An 18,337-nucleotide genomic window follows, 5' to 3' on the forward strand; every position below is an offset into this window, starting at 1 on the left:
ATTTTGGCTACCAATCCTCCTTACAACATCTCTTTGATTAGGGGTACAACATCTCTTTGATTAGGGGAAACACATGTGTTATTTTTCCAAAAATCTTTGATCAATGATTTCAAGGCTTCACTAATTTCTTTATCCTTTCACGGTAATCTATCGCTAAATGTCCATAACTCATTTTTTGTTGGATCTTCCAATCTCTCACGCCTTAGCATGGCTCTCCTTAGAGTACCTCTACCAATTTTTAATGTTTTGCTTGTCTTTCTCATGATTCGAGCTTTCTTCATTTGGCTACTTACTATTGTCGATGTAAGTACTCATCTTGCGATATTACTATCTTTGGTGTGTGATTTAGAACCCACTTTGTCATAAGCATTCATTAGATTCTTTACAATGTTTTTTTCATTTGAATCATCCATCGTTCTTAGCCCAAGAATCTTCATGATAGGCCTAAATTTTAAATTCCTCGTCATTTCAACAAATAATTGGCATTGACCTATAATATTTAATTCATCAAAAAATAATCTCCACATACGATTAACTTTTCTTTGACAAGTACGCTTGCTAATCTTGTCAGGCATTGATTTCAAAATGTTACTATCAATATCAATCAAATATTTTGGTCTTCTAAAATGAATTCTAGAAGGTTTTATAATCTCTTCAATTCTCTCAACATTTTGAACATCAACATAAGGTTGAGTATATTGCGTACCTTGAACTGAAGATGATGCGCCTTGGCAATAAGATGCAAAAGATGGAATATCACCTACTTGATGTATTGATGTTGTGCCTTCAACATGACATGATGGAGTGTGTATATCGTCGGATCTACAAATCGATGTCTCTTCAACATGAGAGGACGATATGACTTCAAAATTGGAAGATGGTGTAGCGGAGGATATGACTCTAACATTAGAAGATGGTGTAGCTTCACAATTCAATTGTCTTCTTGAGCATAATAGTCTCATTCGTTCTCTTTGTATTTCCAATTCTTCCTCTTTGTTTCTTGGTACTGGTGGTTCTTGATCCTCTTCGAAAGTCAATTCTTCATTATTTCTTTGCAATTTTCTTTGCTCACGTAGTAATTTCATTTTATCTCTTTTAATTGCCAAATCTCTCTCTCTATCTTCATTTGTTTGATTTTTTGGTTTCTTCCTTGGCATGATGATGATTTCTACATGTCAAATTATTCAAACATTTGAATTACTTAAAATGTGTAAATTAAAAATTATTCAAATACATATAAAAATTATAATTATTTGAATGAATACACAATATATATATAAAACAACTTGTCAAATTTCTAACCATTTCGAAATAACATTTAATTGAAACATACAAATTTCAATGAATTCACTATATATTAAACAACATGTCAAATTATAATCAAATTTGTATCTATATATCAACAAACAATATTTAAAATAGATTGCACTAACCTTTTCTATACAAGGAATATTCAAAAAGTCTTCAAATCGTGTATCCAATGATTGAATTTGGTGTTTGCTAGCTTCCAAAAGTGTTTGCCACCTTGAAATAGTGTTTGTTAGCTTGAAATAGTGTTTGCCACCTTGAAAGAATGTTTGTTGTGTTGAAACCCGCAATTTCTGTCGGGATAACAGAGTGCAGAATAGAACAAAAGCAAAGAATGAATGAAACGGGCCCCAAAGTTTCTTTTTGACCATTTTTAGGTGATTTCACATAGTGTGTACGTGCTATAGCGCGTATGCACTATAGTGCGTACACACTATGTGAGAACACATCACTCTCCACCCTCCCTACTCTCTCTCTCTCTCCCTACTCTCTCTCTCTCCCTACTCTCTCTCTCTTCCTACTCTCTCTCCCCTCTCCCATCCTTTACTCTCTCTTGCTCTCCCTCTCCCACCGCCTACTCTTTCTATCTCTCTCACCCTCTCTCCTCTCCCATCCCCTACTCTTTAGATCTCTCACACACACTCGCATCCTCCCTCTCCCACTTCTTACTCTCTCTCTCTCTCCCCCATCTCCCTAATCTCTCTCACACTCTCACATCTACTACTCTCTCTCTCCCATCCCCTAAACTCTCTCTTTTACAGATAAACACTCCCATCCCCCCCTCTCTCTCCTCTCCCATCCCCTACTCTCTACTCTCTCTCCCATCCCCTACTCTCTCTCTCACACTCTCTCCCATCCCCTACTCTCACTCTCTCTCTCTCTCTCCCATCCCATTCTCTCTCTCTGCCACCTCCTACTCCCTCTCACACTCTCTCCCATACCCTACTCTCTCTTACACACACTCCCATCTGCCCCTCTCTCCCATCCGCTACTCTCTCTCTCTCTCAGGTTGCTCTCTCTCTCTCCCCTCTCCCACCACCTACTATCTCTCTATTTCTCCCTCTCTATTCTCTCTCTCCCATCCCCTACTCTTACTCTCTCTCACACTCTCTCTCATCCTTTCACTCTGTCTCTCTCATCTCGTACTCTCTCTCTGCCACCTCCTACTCTCTCTCACACTCTTTCCCATCCTTTCACTTTGTCTCTCCCATATCATACTCTCTCTTTGCCACCCCCTACTCTCTCTCACACTCTCACACTCTCTCCCATCCCCTACTCTCTCTCTTTCATAGACACACACACACACACACACACTCCCATCCCCCCTCTCTCTTCTCTCCCATCCCCTACTCTCTAGATTTGTCACATGCACTCATATCCCCCTCTCTCTATCTCCCTCTCCCTACTCTCTCACACTCTCTCCCATCCCCTACTCTCTCTCCCATGCTCTCTCCCATCCCCTACTCTCACTCTCTCTCTCTCTCCCCCATCCCATTCTCTCTCTCTACCACCTCCTACTCTCTCTCACACTCTCTCCCATCCCCTACTCTCTCTTACACACACTCCCATCCGCCCCTCTCTCCCATCCGCTACTCTCTCTCTCTCTCTTGGGCTACTCTCTCTTTCCCCTCTCCCATCCCCTAAACTCTCTCTTTTGCAGATACACACTCCCATCCCCCTCTCTCTCTCCCCTCTCCCATCCCTTACTCTCTAGATCGCTCACACGCACTCCCATCCCTCTCTCTCCTCCTCTCCCACTCCCTCTCCCACCACCTACTATCTCTCTCTCTCTCTCAAGTTCTCTCTCTCCCTCTCTACTCTCTCTCTCTCTCCCATCCCCTACTCTTACTCTCTCTCTCTCTCCAATCCCCAACTCTCTCTCACACTCTCTCCCATCCCCTACTCTCTCTGACACTCTCTCTCATCCTTTCACTCTGTCTCTCTCATCTCATACTCTCTCTCTCTCTGCCACCTCCTACTCTCTCTCACACTCTTTCCCATCCTTTCACTGTCTCTCCCATCTCGTACTCTCTCTTTGCCACCCCCTACTCTCTCTCACACTCTCACACTCTCCTATCCCCTACTCTCTCTGTTTCACACACACACACACACACACTCACACTCCCATCCCCCCTCTCTCTTCTCTCCCATCCCCTACTCTCTAGATTTGTCACATGCATTCCCATCCCTCTCTCTCCTCCTCTCCCACTCCCTCTCCTAGGTCACCTACTATCTCTCTCTCTCTCAAGTTCTCTCTCTCCCTCTCTACTCTCTCTCTCCCATCCCCTACTCTTACTCTCTCTCTCCCATTCCCAACTCTCTCACACACTCTCCCATCCCCTACTCTCTCTCACACTCTCTCCCATCCTTTCACTCTGTCTCTCCCATCCCGTACTCTCTCTCTCTCTGCCACCTCCTACTCTCTCTCTCTCACTCTCTCCCACCCTTTCACTCTATCTCTCCCATCCTTTCACTCTGTCTCTCCCATCTCGTACTCTCTCTTTGCCACCCCTTACTCTCTCTCACACTCTCACACTCTCTCCCATCCCCTACTCTCTCTCTTTCACAGACACACACACTCTTATCCCCCCACTCTCTTCTCTCCCATCCCCTACTCTCTACATCTGTCACGCACACTCCCATTCCCCTATCTCTCTCCCTCTTCCTCTCCTACCGCCTACTAGATCTCTCTCTCTCAAGTTCTCTCTCTCCCTCTCTACTCTCTCTCTCTCCCTCCCATCCCATCCCTTACTCTCACTCTCTCTCTCTCCCATCCCCTACTCTCTCTCACACTCCCATCCCCTAATCTCACTCTCTCTCTCCCATCCCATACAAGCTCTCTCCACCACCACCTACTCTCTCTCACACTCTCACACTCTCTCCCATCCCCTACTCTATCTCTCTTACACACATTCTCATTCCCCCTCTCTCTCTCTCCCTCTCCCACTCCCTCTCCCACTGCCTACTTTCTCTCCCCCATCCCCTACTCTCTCTCTCCCCTCTCCCATCCCCTACTCTCTCTTTCATAGACACACACTCCCATCCCCCCTATCTCTCTCCTCTCCCATCCCCTACTCTCTAGATTTGTCACACACACTCCCATCCCCCCTCTCTCTCTCTCTCCCACTCCCTCTTGCACCACCTACTATCTCTCTCTCTCTCAAGTACTCTCTTTCCCTCTTTACTTTCTCTCTCCCATCCCCTACTCTCACTCTCTCTCTTCCATCCCCTACTCTCTCTCACACTCTCTCCCATCCCCTACTCTCTCTCTCTCTCTCTCTCTCTCTCTCTCTCTCTCTCTCTCTCTCTCACCCCCATCCTGTACAAGCTCTCTCTACCACCCCCTACTCTCTCTCAAACTCTCACACTCTCTCCCATCCCCTACTCTATCTCTCTTATACACATTCCCATTCCCCTCTCTCTCTCTCTCTCACTCCCTCTCCCATTGCCTACTCTCTCCCATCCCCAACTCTATCTCTCTTACACACTTCCATTCCCCCTCTGTCTCTCCCTCCCACTCCCTCTCCCATCGCCTACTATCTCTCTCTCTCTCTCTCTCTCTCTCTCTCTCTCTTTCCCTCTCTCTTCCATCCCCTACTCTCACTCTCTCTCTTTGCCACCCCTACTCTCTCTCACACTCTCACACTCTCTCCCATCCCCTACTTTATCTCTTACACACACTTCCATCACCCCTCTCTCTCCCTCTCCCACTCCCTCTGCCATTGCCTAATCTCTTTCTCTTCCATCCACCCTCTCTCTCCCTCTCCCACTCCCTCTTCCATTGCCTACTCTCTTTCTATCCCATCCCCTACTCTTTCTATCTCTCTCTCCCCTCTCTCATTACCTACTCTCTCTCTTTCACACACACCCATCCCCCCTCTCTCCTCTCCCATCCTCTACTTTTTTCTCTCACTCGTTCTCCCTCTCCCACTGCCTAGTCTCTCTCTCTCTCTCTCTCTCTCTCTCCCTCTCTACTCTCTCTCTACTAACCCCTACCCTCTCTCACATTTTCACACTCTCTCTCTTTCTCTCTTACGCACATTTCCATCCCCCCTCTCTCTCTCCCTCTCCCACTCCCTCTCCCATCGCCTACTCTCTCTTCCATCCCCTACTCTCTCTCAAGCTACTCTATCTTCCCCCTCTCCCATTCCCTACTCTCTCTCTTTCACACACATGCACTCCCATCCTCCTCTCTCTCGCTCTTCCTCTCCCACTCTGTCTCCCACCACCTACTTTCTCTCTCCCCCATCCCCTACTCTCAATCTCTCTCTCCCAACTTGTACTCTCTCTCACACTTCCTCTCTCTCCCATCCCCTACTTTCAATCTCTCTCCCCCATCCCGTACTCTCTCTTTGCCACCTCTACTCTCTCTCTCACACTTCCTCTCTCTTGTATCTTGTACTCTCTTTTCCACCCCTACTCTCTCACATTTCCTCTATCTCCCATCCTATACTCTCTCTGCCACCCCTACTCTTTCTCACTTCCTCTCTCCCCTCTCCCATCCCCTACTTTCTTTCTATCTCTCTCACACACACAAATAGCCATTCCCTCACCCCACCCCCCCTAGCTCTCTCTTGGTTTTGGTTTGCAATTTAGGTCTCAATAGTGTGTGTGCACTATAGCGCGTCCGCACTACCTCGAATTCAATAGTGTTTTAATAGCACGTTCACGCTATAGGGCGCACACGCTATTCAAAGCTTTGCATTAAAACCAAGCCTAAGGCTTGGTTTTGCCTTGGAGATCCAACCCAAAGGTTTGGAGTTTATAAACAGGTCTGAGATGTGTTTTCCAGCAAACATACAAAAAATGATTGATTTTTCTTGTGTGCTCCCCTTCAAGATTCCTCGTGGTTGGGTATCAATAAGATCAGGTTACATAACATTATAGGTCTCTGTGTTAGTGTTAGGAACCTGTGTGTTCCTTCTGTTTATTTTGTTAGAGTAGTGTTGTTGGACGCATATGCTTTGTAAGTCATCCTGTGAGTATATTTTATTATCCCACATGCATAGGTAGTATTACTTTTCTAGATCGTACTCAGTATATAAGAATAGGTTGAGGCCCTTGATGGGCACGGACGAATTTATTGTATTGAGCTTGCTCAAAGGAGGTTACCCCCTCGAAGTGGCCTGCGATCAGTAGATTCATTCTGAGTTCTGCTATCACTTTGTATTCTGTTATTTCAAGCATTCTCACGATATTGCTATAAGGAGGTTCCTCACATCTGGTATCAGAGCACTCTCTTGGGCTCGCTGGGTGGAAATTACATCAAATTTTTTTCTGTCGTGGCCTTCAGGTTCCTCTCACTTCTAATATCTCTTGTTATTGCAATAACTCTTTTCAGTTGTTCTGTCTGTGAGTGAATTTTTCTAAGTCGACTGTTCAAAAAAAAAAAAAAAAAAAAAAAAACCTTGCTTTATGGTTGTTACGCGTACAGGAGAAAAAATCATGGAAGAGGAAATTGCATCCCTCAAAACCAAACTTCAAGATCTGGATGACAAAATTTTGGGTCTTAACTTTCAGCAGTCAGCCATGAGCCGAAACCATTCAGGAGATACTAGGTCCTCTTCTGGCAATTTCCGTGGACCAAAGCTTGATTTTCCACGCTTCGATGGTTCTGATCCGACTGGATGGATCTATAGGGCAGAGCAGTATTTCAGCTTGCATAATACTTTGGATAACCACAAAGTCCCCCTTGCATCTTTTCATTTGGAACATGAAGCTCTTCAATGGTTCCGTTGGTACATCAAGGCTAATGTAGGCCCAACGTGGAGAGAATTGTGCACCCTCATTTTGGAGCGCTTTGGCCCTAGTTCCTTTGATGATTTCACAGGAGCACTCACTAAACTGCGTCAAACCGGCACTGTAAGAGAATACCAGACAGAGTTTGAAAAATTAGCTAATCACACAGAGGGCTTGTCTGATGAATTATTCCGTAGTTGTTTTGTCAGTGGTCTGAAGGATGCACTTCGCTCAGAAGTCAAAATGTTTTGACCTACTACAATGATGGAAGCCCTTGGGTTGGCTAAGTTAGCGGAAGACAAGATTAGTGCTCTACAACGCTCCAGATCTAATTTTGTTCCATTCAGAAATACAGGTTCTCACAACCCTCCAGTCATACCAGCTCCTAGAACTACTCTGATCAAGCACTTGTCTGAAACAGAGATGCGAGTCAGGCGAGACAAAGGGCTTTGTTATAATTGTGATGACAAATGGTCTCGGGGCCATAGATGTGTTCAGCAAAAGCTCTATCTCTTGGATGTGGATTCTCCACTGGAACTGGAAGAATATGTAGATGCTCAGGAAACAGTGGATGATGAGGTTGAGCCTCACCAGCCTGAACCTCCTTCACCAGAAGCTCCACCAGAGATATCTGTCCATGCTTTGGCAGGAGTCACTACTCCACAAACCATGCGGGTCCAAGGTTTCTTCAAGAAGATCCCTCTTACTATACTCATTGATTCTGGTAGCACTCATAACTTCATTTATCCACGAATAGCCAAACAGGCTGATTGCTTTATCCATCCCTGCTCTAGCTTTGAAGTCATGATTGCCAATGGGGGCACTTTACCTTGTAAAGGGAAATGTCGCAATGTGCGTCTCTCTATTGGAGATTATAACATGCGCTCTGACATGTTTGCCTTACCCTTAGGTGGCTGTGATGTGGTTTTGGGTGCCCAATGGTTACGCACTCTTGGCCCCATTCTCTGGGATTTTGCTAAACTTTGGATGCAGTTTTCAGCCGAGGGGCACCAACACACTTTGAAAGGCTTACAACCAGGGTCTCTTAGCATCATCAGTTCACACCGTATGGAAAAACTTCTTAAGAAGAATTCACATGGTGTCATCGCTCAGCTCCATTCCATTCAGATGCAGCCATCAGCAGTCTCTAGCACTCCTGCCGATCTCCAACACATTTTGGACAAGTATTCTGGTGTATTTGCTGAACCTGTGGGATTACCTCCTTCTCGTCCAGAGGACCACCGTATTCAGCTCCTTCCTGGCAGTGTTCCGCCCAACATCAGGCCCTACCGCTACCCATTTCATCAGAAGACCGAAATCGAGATACTTGTCCGTGACTTACTGAAGCAAGGTATTATTCGCCCTAGTACCAGTTCCTTTTCTTCTCCAGTTCTACTTGTTCGCAAAAAAGATGGGTCATGGCGACTCTGCATTGATTTCCGAGCACTTAATCATCTCACTATAAAGGACAAGTTTCCCATTCCCGTTGTTGATGAACTTCTTGATGAACTTCATGGGGCTCATTTTTTCTCCAAGTTAGATCTTCGTTCTGGGTATCATCAAATTCGGGTTCATGAGGAGGATATACCTAAAACTGCCTTCCGCACACATGATGGTCACTATGAATTTTTAGTCATGCCCTTTGGCCTCACGAATGCTCCTTCAACATTTCAGGCAGTGATGAATAACATATTTTGACCATACCTCCGGAAATTCATTCTGGTCTTCTTTGATGATATCCTCATATATAGCAAAACTTGGGCTGAGCATCTCCATCATCTGGAGCTTGTCTTGCAACTTCTCTCTAATCATCAACTCTGTGCAAAACTATCTAAATGTGTGTTTGGCCAAGAGGAAGTGGAGTATCTCGGGCATATTGTTGCACACCATGGAGTGCGGGTGGATCCTACAAAAATAGATGCCATGAAAACTTGGCCGCATCCTAAAACTCTCAAGAGCCTTCGGGGTTTTTTGGGGTTGACTGGCTACTACCGCAAGTTTGTCAAAGATTACGGGAAAATTGCAGCACCATTGACAGCTCTGTTAAAAAAGGATGCCTTCTCCTGGACCCCTATTGCTGAGACTACATTTGAACAACTGAAACAGGCTATGTGCAGTACACCTGTTCTCGCGATGCCAGATTTTTCCAAACCCTTCACTATTGAGAGTGATGCTTGCGGCAATGGATTGGGTGCTGTTCTCCTGCAAGATGACCATCCTATTGCGTTCACTAGCAAAGCCCTCTCTGGTAAGAATCTAGCCCTCTCTACTTATGAAAAAGAAATGATGGCTATTTTGCATGCTGTACAGAAGTGGCGGCCATACCTCTTAGGGAGTCATTTTTGCATCAGAACCGATCACCAAAGTCTGAAATACTTCCTGGAACAACGGGTATCCTCTCCTACACAACAGAAATGGGTCAGCAAACTCATGGGGTATGATTATGAGATCACCTACAAGAAGGGTAAGGAGAATATTGTGGCAGATGCTCTTTCTCGCACATTTGATAATCAAGCTTCCCTTTCCGCTATTTCTATGCCCATTCCCAATTGGTTAGCGTCTGTTCAGCAGGGCTATGACAGTGACTCTTCTTTATCTCAAATCATTCACTAGCTAGCCAATAATCCTTCTGCTATACCACATTACTCTTGGGATGGTGCTTCTCTTCGATACAAGGGTCGGCTAGTGCTTCCTCAGAACCCAGCTCTACATCAGGCTATTTTTTATGAACTCCATGCTTCTCCTTCAGCAGGGCACTCAGGCTTCCTCAAAACTTATGAGCGAGCAAGGAGAAACTTCTTTTGGAAAGGGATGAAACAGACGATTCAACAGATGGTGGCTGAATGTGATACTTGCCAACGCCACAAGGGTGAAACGACTCTCCTTCCTGGCTTGCTCGAACCATTGCCCATCCCTACACGGATTTGGACTGATATTTCTATGGATTTCATTGAAGGGCTTCCTAAATCCGGTGGCAAGACAGTGATCTTGGTTGTGGTTGATCGTCTCTCGAAATATAGTCATTTTTGTGCCCTCAGCCACCCCTATACTGCCTCCTCTGTTGCACAAATCTTCATGGACCAGATATTTCGTCTTCATGGACTCCCTTCTTCCATTATCTCTGATCGTGATGCAACTTTTACCAGTCATTTTTGGACTGAACTGTTTCAGAAAACTGGCACCAAACTGAAGATGAGTTCGGGCTATCACCCACAAACTGATGGTCAAACTGAAATTGTCAATAAATGCTTGGAAACTTATCTTCGTTGCTTCACTTCCGAACAGCAACATCAGTGGGCCAAGTGGCTCCCTTTAGCTGAATGGTGGTACAATACCTCTTACCACACTGCCTCTAAAATGACTCCATATGAAGCAGTCTATGGTTAGGCACCTCCAGTGCTCCTTCCCTACACTCCCAACAGCTCACCAGTCCAGGCAGTTGACATAGTTCTCCGCAGCAGGGATCAGATTCTTCGTACCTTACAGGATAATCTTCACATGGCCCGTAATCGGATGAAACAGCAAGCAGATCAACACCGTTCTGAGCGCTCATTTCAAGTTGGGGATATGGTTTTTCTTCGTCTACAACCATACAAACAATCCTCCCTAAAGCTGAAAGGGCGTCATAAGCTGGCCCCAAAATTTTATGGGCCTTATAAGGTTCTGCAGAAGATTGGTTCAGTTGCTTATAAACTGGAACTTCCTCCTTCTTCCCGCATTCATCCAGTCTTTCATGTTTCTTGTCTAAAGAAAGTTCTGGGTACCACTGTCAGAGCACAAACTACTCTCCCTGAAATGGATACAGAAGGATCCATTATCCTGGAGCCGGTGGCAATCATTGACCAGCACACTCGCCAGCTTCGCTCTCGCTCCATCTCTGAGGTCTTGATTCAGTGGCATGGCATGCAACCAGAGGATGCTACTTGGGAACCCCTTCTTCAGATTCAACAACAATTTCCACACCTTAAGCTTTGAGGACAAAGATTTTTTCTAAGGGAGAGGGGATGTTAGGAACCTGTGTGTTCCTTCTGTTTATTTTGTTAGAGTAGTGTTGTTGGACGCATATGCTTTGTAAGTCGTCCCGTGAGTATATTTTATTATCCCACATGCATAGGTAGTATTACTTTTCTAGATCGTACTCAGTATATAAGAATAGGTTGAGGCCCTTGATGGGCACGGACGAATTTATTGTATTGAGCTTGCTCAAAGGAGGTTACCCCCTCGAAGTGGCCTGCGATCAGTAGATTCATTCTGAGTTCTGCTATCACTTTGTATTCTGTTATTTCGAGCATTCTCATGATATTGCTATAAGGAGGTTCTTCACAGTTAGCTATCTAACCATATAATTTATTTTTAATTGGAACTATTTTAAGTCTTTCATCTATAATTTCTTTTGAATGTATGTTCATTTTTTGTCAAAAACCATCATGTACTAATTGGGCTATAGATTTTAGCTCATTCATCGAATTTTGCAACAACTTAGTTTTTTAGAAACTAGACTCCATTCTACACACTTTGAAAAAAAGAAGTTTTGATTTTAGATTAGTTTTCAATCATTTCTAGGGGGAGCACACAGATATTTCACATTTTTGGGATGGGTCTAATTAAAAAATTCATTAAAAAAAAATACACATTATAAAATTACCCGAAAAATCTGGGATAAACTACATAGTGTCAGGTAACTTTTGACTGGAGCGATTAAAGAATTTCAAAAAAAAAGTTAAAATTTTAGGGGGGCCACACTTTGTACTATGTTATATTTTTTTGGAATAAAAAGTACCACTTTATGTGGCCCCTTTTTTTGAGGATCTAAAACTAAACCATTTTGAAAAAAAATTAGTAGTTTAGAAACTAGATTCAAAGGACTACGACTTTTGTTTTTGTCATATCTTAAAATTTTGAGTGTAACTATCTTCAAATTCTTGTTGAAGTCCAGAATTTGCTGATTTCAGGAAAAAGGTGTCCACTTATACCCCCCTTTTGGCACCACAACTTTGTGCACTTACCACCTACATGTATAGCTCCTACTGATTATTTAGAAATTGATTTGAAAATGGTGTTATGGCTATAGTACCAGTTCCTACATCTATGTCTTTAGCTCCTATTTTCTATTTAGGAAATGGTATTCCCACTCAAGCAAAATTTGTTTGCATATTCATATACGTGATGCCAATCCATTTTTGTTGATAAAATTTGTATTCAAGGTTGTGTTTTATTGTTATTCTTCTAAAAGATAATCTTTTGTGGTTTATGCTATGGGTGTTGGGACAAATTGGGGTATGTTGTTGTGGTTGGGCCAACCACTATTGTGTCTTGAATCATTTGCATTTTCAAACCCTGCAAAAAGCCAAATAAAATTTTACAATGAAGGAGACTATGACATTCACACATGAGTGGTGTTATGGTTGTTGGGTGATGCGACGTTCTCCCCTGCCCACAGGTGGTTAATTATGTGGTGTTCCATGTTCCCTAACAGTCATGACTTTTGGTGCAATGGTAAATGGGCCCTACAAGTGGTATCAGAGCTAGGTTGTCTTTAAGTTATCCTCTGCAGGAAAGTCTCATAGTTAAGTGGGAGTCTCATGGTTGAGTGGGAGCGATGGTAGATGAGGGTAAGTTGAGGGTTGACAGGTTTAATGGGCAGAACTTCTAGTTATGGAAGATGCAAATGGAAGACTATCTATATCAGAAGGATTTATGGAAGTCGTTGGAAGGCAAAGCCAAGAATCAGGGAAGTATGTCAGAGGTTGAATGGGATCTTTTGGATAGAAAGGCACTCAGAAGCATTTGGTTATGCTTGGCACCATCGGTGGCATTTAATATTACAAAAGCAAAGATGACAAAAGATTTGATGAAAACCCTAGCGACACTGTATGAAAAGCCCTCCGCTTCAAACAAGGTATTTCTCATGAAGCGTTTATCTAATATGAAAACGGTAGAAGGTGGAGCAGATCATTTAAATGAGTTTAATACTATTACTAGTCAGTTATCTTCTATGGGTATCAATTTTGATGAAGAAATTAGGGCTCTCTTGATTTTGTGTTCTTTGCCTGAAAGTTGGAATAGCTTGATAATAGCGGTGAGTAATTATGTTCCTGGATCTAGTACCCTAAAATATGATGATGTGATCGGTGTTGTTTTGAGTGAGGAAACTCATAGGAAATCCTTAGGTGGATCTACATCAGGAAGTGCTTTGAATGCACAAAGCAGGGGAAGAACGACTAAAAGAGGAAGTAACTCTGAAAATCGTGGGAAATCAAGAGGAAAGTCAAAGGAGAGGAGGTCTCAATCAAGAGGACCAAATGATTGCTGGTACTATGGGAAACTAGGGCACAAAAAGAAAGATTGTTGGAATCGAAAGAAAAATGAAGGAGATAAATCAGATGGAGACAAGGAGGCAAATGTGGTAAGTAACAAATTTGAAGAGGATGTTTTGCTTCTGTCTTTAGAGAGTGTTGATGATTCATGGGTTTTAGATTATGGTGCTTCATTTCATGCTACACCTCATAGAGGTTATTTCATTGATTATGTCCAAGGGGATTTTGGGCTTGTTTATTTGGGGGATAATGAACCCTATCAGATTGTTGGAAAGGGAAAAATTAAGATTAAGTTGCAGAATGGGAATCATTGGCTACTACATGAGGTAAGACATGTTCCAAGGCTGAGTAGAAATTTAATTTTAGCTGGGCAACTCGGTGATGAGGGTTGTGTAGTTACTTTTAATGATAAAAATTGGAAGGTTTCAAAAGGTTCCCTTGTAGTAGAAAAAGGTGTGAAAGTAGGCACCTTATATCTTTGAACAGGTCATATTTTTCCTACTACTTTGATTGTTTTAGAGAAAAATGAATGTTCAGGAATAATTGCTACATTTGAGCAGGGAGAACAAATAGCTATTGTAGATTCTGATACAGCGTTGTGGCACAATAGACTTGGGCACATGAGTGAGAAAGGTATGAAAGTACTTCATTCAAAGAAAGTTTTACCAGGTCTGAAATGTGTTAATATGGATTTCTATGAAAGTTGTGTGTATGGAAAACAAAAGAGAGTGAGTTTTGTAAAGACTGGGAAGGAAAACAAAAAGGAGAAATTAGAGCTTGTGCATACAGATGTATGGGGACCAGCTCAGGTATCTTCCCTTGGTGGCTCTCATTATTATGTTACATTTATTGATGACGCAACTAGAAAAGTATGGATTTATTTCCTTAGACAGAAATCTGATGTATTTCAAACTTTTAAGAAATGGAAATGCTTGGTTGAAAATGAGACTGGTAAGAAATTAAAATGTCTTAGATCTGATAATGGCGGTGAGTATTGCAGTCATGAATTTGAAGATTATTGCTCCACTAATGGTATTCATAGATAGAAAACTATTCCAAGGACTCCACAGGAAAATGGAGTGGTTGAATGCATGAACAGGACTATAATGGAGCGCACAAGGAGCATGAGGTTGCATGCTAGGTTGCCCTTACACGTGGGTGGAGGCTATCAATACTGCAGTATATTTGATTAATAGAGGTCCCTCTACTCCTTTGGGCTATGGTATTCTAGAGGAAGCATGGACTGGTAAGAAGGAGTTATTCTTTTCTCAAGACCTTCGGTTGTGAAGCTTTTGCTCATATAGACTCTGAAAATAGAACCAAGCTAGAAGCTAAATCAAAGAAATGTGTCTTTGTTGGATATGGAATTAATAAATTTGGTTATAGGCTTTGGGATTTTGAAAATCTTAAAATTGTTAGAAGTTAGGATGTCATATTCAATAAGAAAGTGTTGTATAAAGATATGTTGCAGCAACATAAGAAGAAAGAAGATGATTATGTAGTGTTGGATGATACTCCAAAAGCTAATGTTCTAGCCATTCCTCATGATGTGCAACAACTAGAACAACAAATACCACACACACCAATGAATGTTAGATGGTCAATGAGAAAAATTAGACCTCCACAAAGGTTTTCTCCCTCTTTGTATTCTATTTTACTTACTGATGCTAGTGAACCTGAAAGTTATGATGAAGCTATGTAGGTGGATACTAAGATTTAGTGGGAGTCTGCAATGAAAGATGAAATGGACTCTTTGTTGAAAAATAAGACATGGGATTTGTGCAAGTTTCCTGTAGGTAAGAAGGCTTTATAGAATAAGTGGGTTTACAGGTTGAAAGAAGAGGAAGGAGGTAAGAAAAGATTTAAGGCTAGGTTAGTTGTAAAAGGATTTTCACAAAAATAGGGAATAGATTTTGATGAGATATTTTCTCCTACTGTTAAAATGACTTCTATTCATACTGTTTTAAGTCTTGTGGCTATTGAAGATTTGCATTTAGAGTAGCTAGATGTTAAAACAACCTTTCTTCATGGTGATTTGGATGAAGAAATATATATGGCTCAGCCATAGGATTTTGAGGTCAAAGGTAAGGAGAACTTAGTGTGCAAATTGAAGAAAAGTTTATATGGCTTGAAGCAAGCACCTCGGCAATGGTATCTGAAATTTGATAGTTTTATGCATGAGCATGGATATAATAGGTGTCATTCAGATTACTGTGTTTATTTTAAGAGGTTGGATGATGATAGCTACATTATTTTATGTTTATATGTTGATGATATGCTTGTAGTTGGGTCTAACATGGATCATATTAAGGGGCTAAAATGCCAGTTAGCACATGAATTTGCTATGAAGGATTTGGGGGCAGCAAAATAAATCCTTGGTATGAAGATTTGCAGAGATAGGAAGAACAGAACATTGATGCTATCTCAAGCTGATTATGTTGAGAAGGTGTTGCAACGTTTCTCTATGGAGAATGTTAAAGTTGTCAGTACACCTTTACCTAGTCATTTGGAATTGACTAAGGAGATATGTCCCAAGACATAGGAAGAGGAGGATAAGATGTCCAAGGTACCCTTTGCTTCAGATGTAGGAAGCTTGATGTATGCGATGGTATGCACTAGGCTAGATATTGTGCATGCAGTGGGAGTCATTAGCAGGTATATGAGTCATCCAGGATTTAAGCATTGGAATGCTGTCAAGTGGATTCTCAGATATTTGAGAGGAACATCCAATAAGTGTTTACACTTTGGGGGCTCTACTACTGATTTATAGGGCTATGTTGACTCAGATTTGGCTGGGGATATTGATACCAGGCAAAGTACTATAGGTTATGTCTTTACTAATGGTGGGGCAGCCGTGAGCTGGCTTTCTAGGTTACAGAAGATTAATGCTCTATCCACTACAGAGGTAGAGTATGTTGCTACTATAGAGGCAGCCAAGGATATGATATGGCTTCAGTTCTTCTTGGAAGAATTGGGAAATCCTCAGAAGGATAATTATTTGTTCACCGATAGTCAGAGTGCCATTCATCTTGCAAAGAATTCAGCTTTGCATTCTAAGACCAAACACATACAGTTGTGGTACCATTTCATTTAGTCAGTTTTGGAGGATGGACAGTTAAAGATGGAGAAGATACATACCAATGACAATCCAACAGATATGTTGACAAAGGTTGTAACACGGGAGAAGTTGAACTCCTCTTCAGCTTCGGTTGGTCTTTTAGACTGCACATGAATAAAAGAATAGCAGAGTCCAGGGTGGTTTGATCCAGTGGGTGCCCCATGTGGTAGTGGTAATTGTACAGGATCAGTCTCCAAGTGGGAGTTTGTTGTTTAGTGTGGAGCCTAATCAGTCCCCAAGTGGGAGATTGTTAGATTATGGTGATTGATCAAGAAAGTATTGTACATACTTCATAAATAGTGGGGTTCGGGTCATCACCTCGAAAAAAAATTTGGTCTGTGGCTGACATGGTAGCCGACATATTATGGCCAACATATGGCCGACATATTATAACCCTAAAGCAGTTTAATACTTGTATAAAAGGGTTTAGGGTTGGGTATTTTTCATTATGTTGTGATGCGAGATTGGTTCTAATACCAAACACATATAGTTGTGGTACCATTTCATTCGGTCAATTTTGGAGGATGGACAGTTAAAGATGGAGAAGATACATAACAATGACAATCCAGCAGATATGTTGACAAAGGTTGTAACACGGGAGAAGCTAAACTCCTCTTCAGCTTGGGTTGGTCTTTTATACTTCACATGAATAAAAGAACAATAGAGTCTAGGGTGGTTTGATCCAGTGGGAGCCCCATGTGGTAGTGGTATTGGTACAGGATCAGTCTCCAAGTGGGAGATTGTTGTTTAGTGTGGAGCCTGATCAGTCCCCAAGTGGGAGATTGTTAGATTATGGTGACTGATCAGGAAAGTACTATACATACTTCATAAATTTTTGGGTCGTGGCCGACATGGTAGCAGACATATTATGGCCGACATATGACCGACATGTTATCACCCTAAAGCGGTTTAATACTTGTATAAAAGGGTTTAGGGTTGGGTATTTTTCATTATGTTGTGATGCGAGATTGGTTCTTGCGGCGGTATTGAGCTATAAGGGATTACGGATTGTAATCAGGTTGTAATCACTGGATTGTAATAAGATTGGACTTGCTATTTTGGTGGACGTAGCTCAGGGATTGGGTGAACCACGTTGAATCTTGGAGCCTTGTGTTCATTTTTGTGTGATCTATTATTTTATGTTATTAGTTATATTTGCATGTAGTTTTTTATTTATGTCCATGGTTTATCCTAACAATGGCATCCACACATGAGTGAGGCTATGAAATTTGCATTCACACATGAGGGTTTTTTCTTTTAACTTTTAAGCTCCTTGTAGTTAGGATCAAATTTTGCGAATGTAGAATCTTCTTTATCATGGTCTAACAACTATCAAAAACCCTATATGACCATAGTCATTTCCTTTGGTTTGAAAATAGAATTCCCATTCTAGTACTAGTACCAGTTCCTAAACCTGCATGTGTAGCTCCTGTTAATTATTTAGAAACTAATTTGAAAATGGAGTTATGGTTGCAGAACCACTTCCTACATCTGTGTCTTTATCTCCTGTTGGCTATTTAGGAAATGGTGTTCCCACTCTACTAAAATTTGATTGCATTGTTCATATATGTGCTGCCAGTCCATTTTTGCCAACAAAATTTTCATTTAGGGTTGTCCTGTATTGTTATTCTTCCTCAAGCTAGTCTTTTGTGATTTATGTTGTGTATGTTGGGACAAATCAGGGTGTGTGCTATGGTTGGGTCAACCACTATTATGTCTTGAATCATCTACATTTTAAAATCTTGCAAAAAACCAAATCAAATAGTGCAACGAAGGAGGTTGTGACATTCACACATGAGTGGTGTTGCGACATTCACACATGAGGGCTTTTGATTTTAAATTTTAAGCTTCTTGT

Source organism: Cupressus sempervirens, chromosome 10, assembly GCF_028749045.1.
Source record: "Cupressus sempervirens isolate cs-2001-9-10 chromosome 10, ASM2874904v1, whole genome shotgun sequence".
In the NCBI taxonomy this organism is placed as follows: Eukaryota; Viridiplantae; Streptophyta; class Pinopsida; order Cupressales; family Cupressaceae; genus Cupressus; species Cupressus sempervirens.